The 12535-nt window shown below is 45.1% G+C and overlaps 6 non-coding genes and 4 pseudogenes across 6 annotated transcripts; all 10 read right to left on the bottom strand.

Annotated features, from left to right (window-relative positions):
- On the bottom strand, positions 1–94 carry LOC121311866 (annotated as a pseudogene; the record flags this gene model as incomplete).
- Positions 95–528: 434 nt separating this feature from the next.
- LOC121311869 lies at positions 529–701 on the bottom strand (annotated as a pseudogene).
- A 919-nt stretch (positions 702–1620) lies between these two features.
- Positions 1621–1738, bottom strand: LOC121311865. Its single transcript, XR_005949568.1, has one exon. It is a non-coding gene; the product is annotated as a U5 spliceosomal RNA (small nuclear RNA).
- A 410-nt stretch (positions 1739–2148) lies between these two features.
- On the bottom strand, positions 2149–2354 carry LOC121311868 (annotated as a pseudogene).
- A 5068-nt stretch (positions 2355–7422) lies between these two features.
- Positions 7423–7540, bottom strand: LOC121311864. Its single transcript, XR_005949567.1, has one exon. It is a non-coding gene; the product is annotated as a U5 spliceosomal RNA (small nuclear RNA).
- A 414-nt stretch (positions 7541–7954) lies between these two features.
- Positions 7955–8133, bottom strand: LOC121311867 (annotated as a pseudogene).
- A 2351-nt stretch (positions 8134–10484) lies between these two features.
- LOC121311863 lies at positions 10485–10602 on the bottom strand. Its single transcript, XR_005949566.1, has one exon. It is a non-coding gene; the product is annotated as a U5 spliceosomal RNA (small nuclear RNA).
- A 501-nt stretch (positions 10603–11103) lies between these two features.
- On the bottom strand, positions 11104–11297 carry LOC121311860. Its single transcript, XR_005949564.1, has one exon. It is a non-coding gene; the product is annotated as a U2 spliceosomal RNA (small nuclear RNA).
- A 571-nt stretch (positions 11298–11868) lies between these two features.
- On the bottom strand, positions 11869–12063 carry LOC121311870. The gene has a single exon (XR_005949569.1). It is a non-coding gene; the product is annotated as a U2 spliceosomal RNA (small nuclear RNA).
- Positions 12064–12246: 183 nt separating this feature from the next.
- Positions 12247–12364, bottom strand: LOC121311862. The gene has a single exon (XR_005949565.1). It is a non-coding gene; the product is annotated as a U5 spliceosomal RNA (small nuclear RNA).
- Between the last annotated feature and the right edge of the window lie 171 nt (positions 12365–12535).

Here is a 12535-nt window from a genome sequence, read left to right as displayed (position 1 = left end):
CCAAAAATTGGATCGAACTCGTAAATGCTCCTCTCCACGGAAATCTTTAGTAAAAGGCGAAAGGTTCATTCGAGCTGTAGAGAAGCCGGAGCGTGCCTTTGCTGGTGGCCGAGCCCTTCCGGCCGGCCCAAAGGCCCAAAGGCCCTCCCCTCTGCCAAGCGGCAGCGAGGCCACGCACGCAAAACAAAAACAGGGAACTCCTCCCAAAACGCATCTGCCGTTCCGCCCCGGCGAAAGGGCGCTTTGCTGCTGCTGCTGCTGCTGCTACACTGGCCTGCTGCGTGTGTTAGGCCTGCCTGAATATGAAAAAAAAAAAAAAAAAAAAAAAAAAAAAAAAAAAAAAAAAAAAAAAAAAAGAACGAAAAGAGCGGGAAAACGGCGCGTCCCAGGAAAGGGGAGGGGGGGGGGGGGGGGGAGGGAGGGTGGGTGGGCTTTCTCTCTCTCTCCTCTCTCTCGCTCGCTCTCGCTCGCTCGCTCTCTCTCTCTCGCTATCTTTCTCTCTCTCTCTCTCTCTTTTGACCTTTCTGAGAAATGGGCACCGTTCCCGGAGGTACTGCAATACCGGGTCGATGCGTGGAGTGGACGGAGCAAGCCCCGCTTCCATCTCCCGCTTCCAAAAATCCATTTAATATAGACGGTCCCCCTATGGGGGACGTATCAGATATTAAACTGATAAGAACAGATTTTTTTTTTTTTTTTTTTTTTTTTTTTTTTTTTTTTTTTTTTTTTTTTTTTTTTATTAATTATATTCCCAACACAAATAACAAATCCCAAAATAACATCTTCACTTAAACATCACAAAAAATTCACAAAAACCAACACACAAAACCTTTACACAAAAAACCTGTTCTCATAACCCAGTCCATTCAAAAGTCCAAACCGTTCAAATCCATTCCTACAAAATCTTCATCCAAAACCCATAACCCAGTCCAATCCATTAATGTCTTCTTCCAATCCATTCCATTTCTATTCCGAATCTACTTCCAGATCCTTCCAAAATCCAAATCTTCTTCCTGTCCATTCTGTATCCAAATCCATTTCTTTGTCGACTCCCTTCCATGATCCAAATCCATATCTTCATCCTGTCCCTTTCAAACCATCTATGCAAATCACTGTATCCAAAATCCAAAATCTTCATCCAGTCCTTTCCTAATTCAAATCCGTTTCTTCACAACCATATCCATATCCATAATCAAAATCTTATCCCAGTCCATTCCAAAAACTGTGCATCCAAAACCATTTCCATTTCCATAGCCATAACCCAGTCCATTCCAAAACTCCAGTGACCATTTCTAATCCATTTTCTTTTCCATTTTCATTTTCATTTTCCTGAATCCTTAACCTAGATTCTAAGGGAACGCCTTGATCTCAGCCAAGCTCCGACCAGTGCTGTGACTCTACACCCACACATGATCGGAGCCAAGAGGCCGAGAAGCGATGCCCACAATGGTTTTGGCCAAACGCCCCGGGCGCGGCCGCCCGCCGCAGCAGTCGTGGTACTTGCTTCTCGGGCGGGCGGAGGGAGGAAGGAAGGAAGGAAGGAAGGAAGGAAAGGTGCCGGGCTCCAACGGGGGCGACCGCCCTTTCTGTGCTCGTTCTGCTTTTAAACTCCAGGTGGAGCCCCTCCCTGAGGGGAAGGGCTGTCCAAAAATTGGATCGAACTCGTAAATGCTCCTCTCCACGGAAATCTTTAGTAAAAGGCGAAAGGTTCATTCGAGCTGTAGAGAAGCCGGAGCGTGCCTTTGCTGGTGGCCGAGCCCTTCCGGCCGGCCCAAAGGCCCAAAGGCCCTCCCCTCTGCCAAGCGGCAGCGAGGCCACGCACGCAAAACAAAAACAGGGAACTCCTCCCAAAACGCATCTGCCGTTCCGCCCCGGCGAAAGGGCGCTTTGCTGCTGCTGCTACACTGGCCTGCTGCGTGTGTTAGGCCTGCCTGAATATGAAATATAGAAAAAAAAAAAAAAAAAAAAAAAAAAAAAAAAAGAACGAAAAGAGCGGGAAAACGGCGCGTCCCAGGAAAAGGTGGGAGGGGGGGAGGGAGGGGGGGGTGGGGCTCTCTCTCTCTCTCTCTCTCTCTCTCTCTCTCTCTCTCTCTCTCTCTCTCTCCTCTCTCTCTCTCTCGCTCTCTCTCTCTCTTTTGACCTTTCTGAGAAATGGGCACCGTTCCCGGAGGTACTGCAATACCGGGTCGATGCGTGGAGTGGACGGAGCAAGCCCCGCTTCCATCTCCCGCTTCCAAAAATCCATTTAATATAGACGGTCCCCCTATGGGGGACGTATCAGATATTAAACTGATAAGAACAATTTTTTTTTTTTTTTTTTTTTTTTTTTTTTTTTTTTTTTTATTAGAAAATACTCAAACAATAAATACTCAAACAATAAACACAATCACGTAATTAACAATTCAAAACAGACCTTACCCTTCCCCAAATATTTTCACAAAAATCATCCCCATACATGTGTTTGTCCATTTTAATTACATCTTTTATCTTCCAAAGAAACAAAAAATAGGCTTCTGTCGGTTCTGTTTTATCTTTTTTCTTTTTAATACACAAATTTCTTTTCTCCCATAATACCACCTTCCCCAAACTAATAATAAGCCATACTGCTCTAAATTTCTCTTTTGGCAGCTTTATCACCTCCTCCCCATACAAGATAACCTTCCCATTCAAAATTATATCACAAAACAAACTAATAAGATTGCTACATTTTCCCCAAAATACCTTTGCAAAAGTGCAGTCCCAGAACACATGTAAGACTGTTTCCTCCTTTTTGCACCTTGGACACTCTGCGTTTACCGCACATTGATGCCTATACAGTCTTTCCTTTACTGGCAATCTATCTAGAGCACACAGCCACCCCAAATCTTTGCACTCATTTCCTAACCATTTTGGCTGTATGCCTTCCCAATTTACTAATTTAAGATTGTGTTCATATCTTCCTTCCCATCTCTCTCTTATCTTTTCATACATTTTTTTATGGTTTAACAAAACATCCCTTTCTATTTCTTTTATTTGCATTTTTAAAAAGACTGATGCGTACATGTAGTGTTCTGGCCTTGTCTCAGCGTTTGGGACCGTGTTGTCCCAGGGTATTATCCCTCTTAAAACTGCTCCAAACCATAACCGAGTAAAATAAAAAGACTTGTGCTCTGTTCCCTTCAGCAGTGTTTTGCATATTTGATTTAAAAAAAAACAATCCAATTTTACAGATAAACACGGAATGTCTCTTCCTCCCTTTGCCACCTTCCCATACATCAATTCCCTATTCACACTTTCGTATTTATTGCCCCATACAAAAGAAAACATTAACCTAGTTAGTATTATTTTATTTTTTGCGTTAATAGGAAACACCCGTGCCAAATAAACTAGTGCTGGTACTATGTCTGTTTTTATTACTAGAATTCTCCCACTGATGGTCAGTCTTCTACATTTCCACATATTTAATTTTACTTTAACTTTCTCAATTTTCTCTTCCCAATTTTTCTTTATCCCATCCTTCTGAAAAAAGTGCACCCCCAAGATTTTTAACCCTTCCCTGCACACAGTTATACCTCCCCTGCTGTCCGTCCTCCCTTCCCACTTACCACAGAACATCATGCACGATTTCTCCAAATTTACTTTTGACCCAACAGCTTCTCCGTATGTTTTTAATAACAAGATTGCTCTATCTATGGCCCAATCTGAACATAAAAACAAAGTTGTGTCGTCTGCGTATTGTGCAATCTTGACCCTTTTCCCCTTACTCCCTGGGATATGAACCCCATCTATATCTTTATCTTTTCTTATTAAGTTTGCCAAAGGCTCAATACACAACACATACAATAATGGTGACATCGGACACCCTTGCCTCACCCCCCCTTCCTGCCTTACCTGTTCACTGAGAAACCCATTAATTTGCACCTTGCTAGTTGCTTTGTTGTACATCGTTCTAATCCACTTTACAAAGGTTCCACAATTCATTCTTTCTAGAACGGAAAACAGAAATTCGTGGCTGACCCTATCAAAAGCCTTCTCCTGGTCAACACTCAACAGACACAGAGGTAAGTCTCTTTCTTTTACCCAGCTGATGACATCCCTAGTTAATTGTAAATTGTAAGTTGTGGACCTATTCTTAACCCCACAAGTCTGGTCCTCATTAACTAGACTGGGCATCACTGCTTTTAGTCTATTGGTCATTACTTTACCCAAGATTTTATAATCTACATTTAACAGGGTAATAGGCCTCCAGTTTTTTAGCAGGTTCTTATCTCCCTTTTTATATATCAGACTTATTATCCCTGTCTTCATGGTTTCTGGCATCTCTCCATCCACCAAAATCTCTCTGTACACCTCAGTTAAATCGTCTCCTAAAATATCCCAAAAACAAACATAAAATTCCTTTGGTAACCCGTCACACCCAGGAGTTTTATCAGCTTTCAAAGACTTCAATGCCGTCTCTATCTCACATTTGGTTATCTCTTGCTCCAGAAGTGTTTTCTCATCGTTATTTAACTTCTGGTCTATATTGTTCAACAATTCCTCTGCTTTTGTGTGATCTATTTCCCTTTTGTTAAAAAGTTCCTGATAAAACTCCTGAGCATGCTTTAAGATGTCCTCTCTTTTATTGATTTTCCCTGTCCCTGTTTCTAATTCAGAAATTACACATTTCCTTTGTTTTCCTTTAATACTTTGAAAAAAAAATTTAGAGCATTTTTCGTCTTGTTCTTTTTCTGTTACTTTAGCCAAAAATGTAAATTCCTTAACCTTTTTTTCGATGTTATTTTGTATTTCCTTTTTAATGTTGTTATATGCTTCTAAACTAACCTCTTTCCCCTCGTTTATTTTAGAATGCATGATCTCTAATTCTTTTTGTAATTTTCTCTCAAAATGTCTCTCCTCTTTCTTTTTCCTTTTACTGTATATTTGGCAAAACTATCTTATTTTAACTTTTACCATCTCCCACCAATCAACAATGGTTCCGAAAGCCCACTTCATATCTTTCCATGTATTATAAAAGATCTTAAATTCGTGCCTGAATTCATCACACTCTAACCCTTTCATATTCAATTTCCAATACCCCCTACCTATGTCCTCCCCCTTAATTTCAATAGAAGCCCCAATTGTATCATGGTCTGAAAACCAGTTGGGATACATGAAGAAATCCAAGATCTTAATATTTTTAGATATAAAGAAGTAATCTAACCTTTTACTCGCTCCTCTTGAGTTTCTCCATGTATGCCCTACACCTTTTTTATTGTGTCTCCTATACACATCCACCAAATCATAATCCCCCAATACCTTTATTAAATACTGTGCAGAAAAGTCATAGTCACCCTCAAAACATGTGTTAAAATCCCCACCCATTACAACTGTGCGATTGGTACATAGAATATTAGGTAAGTGCTTAAATGTGTCCAGCCTTGTCCCTTTTAATGTAGGTGCGTACATATTCACCAGGCTAAGCTTTCTATCATTGAGCCTGCCATCTGTATACATTAATCTGCCTGGTATGATCACTCTTGTTTCCTCAATGACAAACCTGGTATTTTTAAATAATATTCCCACCCCATCTGAATGTACATTACCAATGCTCCATACTGAAGCACCATCCTTCCAGTCCTTACTAAAGCGTTCAATGTCCTCTGAATTCTTCAGGTGGCATTCCTGCAAAAAACAGACTTGAAAGTCCAAAGACCTGAGAGAAAAGAACAAGGAAGCCCTCTTACCAACATCTCTCATGCCCCTAGTGTTGACTGAAAACACGTTGAAATACATTTTTTTTTTATGTTCCATCTTCTTTACCACCCTTCTGGAACATTGTCGTTTTCTTCATGTTGTCCACCATTGAGTCACTCAAGTAATTGAGCTGGGAATCCACGCTGTTCTCCTCACTATCCACTTCTGATGGCACCAACGGGGAGCTCTCTATGGAAGACGGCTCGACACTTGAGACTTCTTCCTCTCCCACCTCCTCATTTTCCAAACACTCGTAGCTGTTGGATGTCTCAATTACGCAGACTTTGTTGTCACCTTCCAAACCCTCCTGGTTTAATTTCCTCTTTGTCGTTCTTTTTCCTCCCACCAATTCCCAACCCATCTCGTCACTTTCTTCTGTGTCTCCCCATTGTTTTGTGCCCCCAACAGGTGTATCTGAAATCACCGTACCTTGAGATGATTCGTCGGTCGCCATAGCTTCAGGTAAGTTCTCAACACTAGTAACTGACTTCTTTTTTTCCCTTTTTTCTTTTCCAGACACTCCTGCCACAGGGTCCTCAACAGCGGGAGGCTCCAACCCAACAGCCAGAGGCTCCTCCATCGCAGCCGCCGTTGTAGTCACTGGAAGATTCTCCTGCACAGCGCCTTCAGAAACAGCGCCCCCATCAGCACAGGTAGGTGCAATTTCTTCTAGAACCTCCTCAACGTCACGAAATGACTCAGCGTAAGTCTTGTGTCGGTAAGGGCAGTCCTTGAACATGTGCTCAGTGGAATCACACAGGTTGCAGGATCTGGGTTTTTTACATTCCTTTGCCTCATGTCCCGTCTCTAGACAATTTCTGCAGAAGATATTAGGGCACATTACTGCAATATGTCCCTGCTCTCCGCATTTTCGACAGGTTTTGGGTTGTCCATAATAATACAGATATCCCTTAACACCACCGATATAAAAGGATGCTGGGGGACATTCAAACCCTCCTATTTTCCTCTTAAAACGGACAGTGTATTTTCTATTCCCGTTCCACATACCATCATAGTCCATCTCTCTTACTCCAGCACCTAAAACATCGCAGTATTTAGTCAGAAATCGCCGAATGTCCTGCTCTTTAGTATAAGGGTTCTGCATGCACACTGTCACGGTTCTCACCCGGCTTGCAAACAGTGGCTCCACTCTGAAGTTTGAAATCGGAGAGATGTCCTTTGATTCCAGGCACTTGGTCCATGCTTCCTCGCATAAGTAGTCCCCCGCGAAAGTCACTTCATAGGTACTCCTTAGTGGAAAGTCCCGGTAGCAATAGATCTGCGCCGCTGTAACTCCCAGGAATTCAAAAATGATGTCCTTGGCAAAGCTCCTTCTTGTCATGGTGAACTGAACTCCATCCTTTTCTCTTCCAATGAAACGTATTGTATTCAGAAGTCGCGCCGAGGGGGCCGACATGTAGTCTCCGGTCGCCATCACCTTCTCTTTTCTCTCTATTTAGAAAAAGCTGCGGTCATGCCACATACTTAATCCGAGCCAAGAGGCCGAGAAGCGATGCCCACAATGGTTTTGGCCAAACGCCCCGGGCGCCACTGACGCCCGCGGCGCGGCCCGCCCGCCGCAGCAGTCGTGGTACTTGCTTCTCGGCGGGCGGAAGGAAGGAAGGAAGGAAGGAAGGAAAGGTGCCGGGCTCCAACGGGGGCGACCGCCCTTTCTGTGCTCGTTCTGCTTTTAAACTCCAGGTGGAGCCCCTCCCTGAGGGGAAGGGCTGTCCAAAAATTGGATCGAACTCGTAAATGCTCCTCTCCACGGAAATCTTTAGTAAAAGGCGAAAGGTTCATTCGAGCTGTAGAGAAGCCGGAGCGTGCCTTTGCTGGTGGCCGAGCCCTTCCGGCCGGCCCAAAGGCCCAGAGGCCCTCCCCTCTGCCAAGCGGCAGCGAGGCCACGCACGCAAAACAAAAACAGGGAACTCCTCCCAAAACGCATCTGCCGTTCCGCCCCGGCGAAAGGGCGCTTTGCTGCTGCTGCTGCTGCTGCTACACTGGCCTGCTGCGTGCGTTAGGCCTGCCTGAATATGAAATATGAAAAAAAAAAAAAAAAAAAAAAAAAAAAAAAAAAAAAAAAAAAAGAACGAAAAGAGAGGGAAAACGGCGCGTCCCAGGAAAGGGGAGGGTGGGGTGGGGAGGGAGGGAGGGAGGGTGGGTGGGGCTCTCTCTCGCTCGCTCGCTCGCTCGCTCGCTCGCTCTATCTCTCTCTCTCTCTCTCTTTTGACCTTTCTGAGAACTGTGCACCGTTCCCGGAGGTACTGCAATACCGGGTCGATGCGTGGAGTGGACGGAGCAAGCCCCGCTTCCATCTCCCGCTTCCAAAAATCCATTTAATATAGACGGTCCCCCTATGGGGGACGTATCAGATATTAAACTGATAAGAACAGATTTGATTTTTATAATAAATTTAATCTTAACAATTAACAACACAAAAACATTCAAAAAACACAACACTTATTATAATTACAAAACTGAACACAAATCAAAAACTAACTCTTACATATACAAAAATAACTAAACAGAAACCATTACTTTACTTTAACAAAACAAAATATTCAACAAAACACAATCCTGATTCCCATTACAAAACAACAACACAGTCTAATAAAACAGTAACTAAGAAACTAAACATATATTCTAACAATACAAGAAAAGACCTTCACTTTACATATATGCAAATTTACAAACAAAAACTTACTTTTCACCCCAGAACAAAATCCCAAATACCCAATTACATTATTTTATTATTCAAAACAAAGGAAACAAAAAACACTATACACAACCAATATCATTTCATTAAAATAATCATCACACAAATATACACTTCAGCAAAAAAAACAAAAAACAAAACCCTATCCCTCTATTTCTTTTCCGCCTCCCTCCTTGCTATGTCTGCCCTCCATCTAGCACGTTGCAAAATCTTATCCCTCTCAATTCCAAACTTCTCTATTTCACTTTCCGTCGCCGGTCCCTTCCTCAGCCTTTCGTTCCAGATCATCAATTCTCTAAATTCTTTCTCACAATAACAGTGCATTAAAGTATGTCTATACGTAGAGGTCTCTACGAATTTGTCACCTTTCTTCCTCTTCTTCTCCTCTTCTATTTCCATCTTCTCCCCCCAAGTTAACTTTTCGTATTCCTCCTTTTCTCGTTTCTTTTTCTCCTTAGCATCCTCCCTTTCTCTCCGCTGATCGGTTCTTCTTTTCCTCCTTTCCTCCTCTTCTTCCACACTTTCCGACCAGCTCGGACCAACTGCACCCTCACTGGAACTCTCCTCACTTCTGCTCCCGGCTCCAGCTTCTCTGTCTTTCCGCTTTTTTTTTAAATCAATCTCCGTTCCCTCCATCGCCTCACTCTCTTCTACCTTGTCCGCCCCACCATCACCTTCACCACCACCACCTACACCCACACCTCCACCCTCTTTCACTTCCTTACCACTCATACCCCCACCCACCACTCTCCACACCACCTTCCTTACTTACATCACTACCCCCTTTACCCCCTCCACTCATTCCCTTTCCACTCCCATCTTTCTTTGCACCATCACCACTCTCATTTGCTCGCTCTCCATCCATACCACTCCCACTTCCACTCATTCCCTTTCCACTCCCATCTCTCTTTGCACCATCACCACCCTCTTTTGCTCCCTCACCATCCACACCACTCCCACCTCCACTCATTCCCTTTCCACTCCCATCTTTCTTTGCACCATCACCACTCTCATTTGCATGCTCTTCATCCATACCACGTTTACCACACTCTCTATACAAATGATCAAAGGATCCACACATGCTACAACTCTTTGGGGTGTTGCAGTCCATTGCTTCATGCCCCTTCCTCCTACACTTTTGGCAGAACGTTACTTGGCACTCATTCGCCTCATGTCCTTCCGTATCACATTTGAAACACCTCCTCGGTTGCCCAGGGTAGCTTAAAAAACCCCTGTTTCCCCCAATCTGTACCTGGCCCGGAGGGTGTACTATACCCCCCTCTTTTGTACTGCAAATCTTCAGCCTCACGAAAAATTTCCATTTCCCAGTCCAAATACCTGCAGGGTCAAGAACTTTAAAAGGTCCCGAAATAATATCACAGACTCTCCCAATGTACTGTGCAACATCCTCTTGACCAACATATGGGTTGTACATAAACACAAATAATGGACGAACTTCTCTTGCAAACAAAGGGTCTCCAACATACAGAGAAAAAGGCCTTTCATTTTTCTTCCGCTGATAATTATCCCAGACGCTCCGAGCCAATTCTTCACTGCATAAAACTAAATCAAAAAACTTATCATAATTTTGAAAACAAAAAATAGACTTCACCTCCAACTTCAGTCCTTTCAGCAGCACTTCCTTCACGAAAAATTCACGTCCACCTGGCGTATCCTTCCACTCTCCAACATCCACGGTTCTCAGCTGTTTCACCAACTCCTCACTCCATCGAAACCGGATCAAATTCTGCATTCTTCTTCCCGTTGCCATCGCATCCAACTCCCAGCGCCTTCTCTTTCTCAGCAAATATTCAAAATGCATGCGGTCATGCCACACTACATTTGAGATGAGCCAAGAGGCCGAGAAGCGATGCCCACAATGGTTTTAGCCAAACGCCCCGGGCGCGGCCGCCCGCCGCAGCAGTCGTGGTACTTGCTTCTCGGGCGGGCGGAGGGAGGAAGGAAGGAAGGAAGGAAGGAAGGAAAGGTGCCGGGCTCCAACGGGGGCGACCGCCCTTTCTGTGCTCGTTCTGCTTTTAAACTCCAGGTGGAGCCCCTCCCTGAGGGGAAGGGCTGTCCAAAAATTGGATCGAACTCGTAAATGCTCCTCTCCACGGAAATCTTTAGTAAAAGGCGAAAGGTTCATTCGAGCTGTAGAGAAGCCGGAGCGTGCCTTTGCTGGCGGCCGAGCCCTTGCGGCCGGACCAAAGGCCCAAAGGCCCAAAGGCCCTCCCCTCTGCCAAGCGGCAGCGAGGCCACGCACGCAAAACAAAAACAGGGAACTCCTCCCAAAACGCATCTGCCGTTCCGCCCCGGCGAAAGGGCGCTTTGCTGCTGCTGCTGCTGCTGCTAAACTGGCCTGCTGCGTGCGTTAGGCCTTCTCTGCCTGCCTGAATATGAACATCTGACAAAAAAAACAAAAAAAAAAAAAAAAAAAAAAAGAACGAAAAGGGCGGGACAAAACGGCGCGTCCCAGGAAAGGGGAGGGTGGGAGGGAGGGTGGCTCTCCATCTCCCCTCGATGCTCGCATCCTTGTTCTCCTCGAACTCGCAACTCGCTACCACGTCGCACTCTCTTTGTAAATGCAGGGTGACGAGAAAGGTCTTCCCTTTCCTCTGAAGTCCTCTCTCTTCTCTCTCTCTCTTCGCTTCTCTCTCTTTTGACCTTTCTGAGAAATGGGCACCGTTCCCGGAGGTACTGCAATACCTGGTCGATGCGTGGAGTGGACGGAGCAAGCCCCGCTTCCATCTCCCGCTTCCAAAAATCCATTTAATATAGACGGTCCCCCTATGGGGGACGTATCAGATATTAAACTGATAAGAACAGATCTGTTCTCTTGATTTTAGCCAAGAGGCCGAGAAGCGATGCCCACAATGGTTTTAGACAAACGCCCCGGGCGCGGCCGCCCGCCGCAGCAGTCGTGGTACTTGCTTCTCGGGAGGGCGGAGGGAGGAAGGAAGGAAGGAACGAAGGAAGACCTTCCTTTTGGACAGCCCGTAGTTGCCCCCCGCTGCAGGAAGTACACGATCAAGACGAAAGATTGTTTGAGGTCCCAAGTCCCCGGTGGAGCCCCTCCCTGAGGGGAATGTCTGTCTTCCAATCCATTCCATTTCGTATTCCGAATCTACTTCACAGAAATCCTTAGTAAAATGCCAAAGATTTCTTCCTGTCCATTCTGTATCCAGAGTGTGCCATTTCTGGCGGTCGACTCCCTTCCATGATCCAAATCCATATCTACCAAGCGGCCTGTCCCTTTCAAAACCAAATATGCAAATCTTCCCAAAATCCAAAATCCAAAATCTTCTGCTCCAGTCCTTTCCATAATTCAAATCGGTTTTTTCACAACCATATCCATAATCCATAATCAAATCTCTTATCCCAGTCCATTCCAAAAACTGTGCATCCAAAACCATTTCCATTTCCATAGCCATAACCCAGTCCATTCCAAAACTCCCGGTGGTACTGCAATACCGGGTCGATGCGTTCTTTGGACGGAGCAAGCCCATTTTCCATTTCCCGCTTCCTTAAAATAGATTCTAAGGGAGACGCCCCTATCTCAGCCACGTATCCGACCATTAAACTGATAAGAACAGATACTACACATGATCTGAGCCAAGAGGCCGAGAAGCGATGCCCACAATGGTTTTAGCCAAACGCCCCGGGCGCGGCCGCCCGCCGCAGCAGTCGTGGTACTTGCTTCTCGGGCGGGCGGAGGGGTAGGAGGGCAGGAAGGAAGGAAGGAAGGAAAGGTGACGGGCTCCAACGGGGGCGACCGCCCTTTCTGTGCTCGTTCTGCTTTTAAACTCAAGGTGGAGCCCCTCCCTGAGGGGAAGGGCTGTCCAAAAATTGGATCGAACTCGTAAATGCTCCTCTCCACGGAAATCTTTAGTAAAAGGCGAAAGGTTCATTCGAGCTGTAGAGAAGCCGGAGCGTGCCTTTGCTGGTGGCCGAGCCCTTCCGGCCGGCCCAAAGGCACTCCACTCTACCAAGCGGCAGCAAGGCCACGCAAGACAAAAAAAGGGAACTCGCCATCCGACGCACCCTTGTGATAGAAAAAAAAAAAAAAAAAAAAAAAAAAAAAAAAAAAAAAAAGAAGAAAGAGGG

The sequence above is a fragment of the Polyodon spathula genome, unplaced genomic scaffold (assembly GCF_017654505.1).
Source record: "Polyodon spathula isolate WHYD16114869_AA unplaced genomic scaffold, ASM1765450v1 scaffolds_3338, whole genome shotgun sequence".
In the NCBI taxonomy this organism is placed as follows: Eukaryota; Metazoa; Chordata; class Actinopteri; order Acipenseriformes; family Polyodontidae; genus Polyodon; species Polyodon spathula.
Note: the sequence above shows the minus strand (reverse complement) of the source record. Positions and strands in the feature narration are given on the sequence as shown.